Source organism: Belonocnema kinseyi, chromosome 6, assembly GCF_010883055.1.
Source record: "Belonocnema kinseyi isolate 2016_QV_RU_SX_M_011 chromosome 6, B_treatae_v1, whole genome shotgun sequence".
Lineage (NCBI taxonomy): Eukaryota > Metazoa > Arthropoda > Insecta > Hymenoptera > Cynipidae > Belonocnema > Belonocnema kinseyi.
The window spans coordinates 92,156,879-92,159,751 of NC_046662.1; positions in this window are offsets into that span (position 1 = coordinate 92,156,879).

The window sequence follows — 2,873 nt, forward strand, 5'->3', positions numbered from 1 at the left end:
CCACAACCACGTCTCACGTCCGTGAGATTGGTGGTTACAGTTACATATATATATATATATGACTTTGGTTACGGTCTGAGAAGACGGTCGGATACTAACTTCCATATATCACAACGCTGCTGAAGGCTGGTGACCTTCTCGGCATAAAAACAAAAACACAAACCCAAGACGACTCTCTCGGCTCCAGTTCTACCTCCCCCCTCTCCCAACCCTCCCTTATTATCTGAAGTTTTTGGTGGGACTGACGTTAGAACTACAGTCACCACCATATGACGATTTGATACTTAACTTTGTCATGATTTCGACTCAGGAAAGAAACTCATTGCATAAAGGTGTTAGTTGGGCGCATAATCTAAACAATGAATAATACAAGCTACAAAATAGCCTCGGAAAGGACTGAAACTTTTAATGACAAAAGGCATGCACACGGTAAATCTAAAGGTCATGTTTCAGGCGACGAATGGAGACTGGGTGTTTGGAATGCTAGGGGAGTAAATGATCTAAAGGTAAAAGAGTTGCGTGAAACTATGGACGTGAAGAAACTAGACATTTTATGTTTGTCTGAAACAAAGAAAAAGGGTTGCGAAACCAAAGACATAAAAAACGGCGTGTTGAAAGGCGGATTTAAAATATGGTCAGGAGTAGACTGTGAATCACATGGTAAACAAGGAGTAGGTCTGATTTTGAATGAAAGAGCAAAGCAGCATCTCGGAGACCATGATTTCGTGTCTCCCAGACTGCTGTGGGCTAGAATGAAAGTAGGAATCAGAAGACTATTCGTCATATCATGCTACGCGCCGGTTGATAGTGATCCTAGAGAAGTAAAAGGCGCCTTCTGGGACGCTTTAAATGACACAATAAACATTTGCGAACATGGGGAAAGAATAATTCTACTAGGAGACATGAGCGGTTGGGTGGGCATCCAAAATCAGGATACAGAAAGAGTATTAGGTAATTTTGGGGATCCAAGAACAAACTATAACGGAGATAAATTAGTTGGTCTATGCTTAGAAAGGGGTCTGTTTATTACAAATACTTGGTTTAGGCATAAAATGATCTACATGTACACCTGGTCTAAAGGAAATAGCCGCAGTGTAATTGACTTTGTTGTGACGGATGAAAGACTAAGAGAGTTAGTAAAAGATACAAGAGTCATGAGGGGTCCTGAATGCAATACTGATCATTACCTTCTGATCTCAAAAATTAACTTAGGTCGGGGATGGAGAAAAAAGAGAACTAAGAAAGCAAAACAAAAGCGAATCAAAATTGAGAATCTACAGAAACCGGATATGCGAATAGATTTCCAAAATAAGATAATTAAAAGCATAGATAGGGCAATATGGGAGGACCGTATAAAAAACAAAGATATAAAGGGTGCCTGGACAATGTTACGAGATATCCTTGTTAGATGTACGATCGAAGTGTGTGGTACTGCAGTTGTAGGAAGAATGTCTGGTGATGCGTGGTGGAATGATGAAATTCAGGCTGCCCAAAAAGCAAAAAGAGAAGCGTACAAGAGAACTTTGAACATCGCAGGTCTTACCGAGTATGGAGTCAATGGATGGATCCTACAAGCTATAAAAACAATTTATACAGGCAGCAAAACGAGTGTAGGAGTAAATGGGAAACTGAGTGACTGTTTCGATATTATTCAAGGAGTTAGACAAGAATGTGTTATGTTTTCATGGTTATTTATATTATTTATGGACAAGTGTTTAAGAATGGTTCTCTTCGACGAAGAGGGTGTGGATCTCCAAACAGTAAGGGTACGTGGATTAGCGTTCGCAGATGATAAGGTTGTTATGGCAGAGTCTATCGAAGACTTACAAAGAATGTTGAATAAACTAGATGCAAGCATGAAGAGCATGGGCCTCAAAATTAACGCAAGTAAAACAAACACTATGGTGTTCGAAGGAAAGAGTGAGAAAACACTATGCAATATTTTATTAAATAATGAGAGAATTGAACAAGTTGATAAGTTCGTATACCTGGGTAGCTTATTTACTAGGGACGGTGAGATATATGAGGAATTAGAAAGACGAATAAATGAAGGTAAGAAGGTTATTGGTAGAGCAGGTCCCCTTATTAGAAGTAAAAATATATCAAATAAGGCTAAAGTGGCAATACATAATTCCACATTTGTACCGACAGTACTATACGGTAGCAAGACATGGACTTATCAAGACAAATATAAGAGTAAAATTAACGCAATTGACATGAGATGCATGCGCATAATATGCGGGAAGATCCTGATGGACAAAGTAAGTAACGAGATAATTCTAAAAGAATGTTGCAGAAGAGATGCTAGCAGACACATGGGAAAGAAATCGGTTAAGATGGTTCGGACATGTTGAGAGAATGCCAAATGAACGACAAATGAGGGTGCCCAGAGGTAGACCGCGAAAAGAATGGTTAGAATGTGTGAATGAGACCCTAGTTAGAAGAGACGTAAGAAGTCACAGAAACACGAGAGCCTGCATGAAAAAATGCATGGACATAAAAGAAGCTAGAGAAGCATGCCGGACAGGAAAGTACGGCGGCAAATAGTTAATAAAAAGAGTATTAGTAGATTGAATGGCGCCTGAAACAAAAGACCTTGGCCACTAATGGACCCAAGTGGGGAACCTTACGTAACGGCTTCGTGATGTTCTTCGCTTGGGGTGATTGCTAGACAGATTGATCAGTAACCTGGGTCGGAGAAGTGTTGCGGAACGAACGTGTTATTTACTTAAATAGCACGAGAATTCTGTATCAATCTGAAAAATCTCTATCCTTTCCACACACTACTCCTTTCCCCTACTGAGTGAGTCACGGCTACCCCGAAAGGGAAATGGCTTAATGGTGTAATAATAATAATAATTTGCCGCCATACT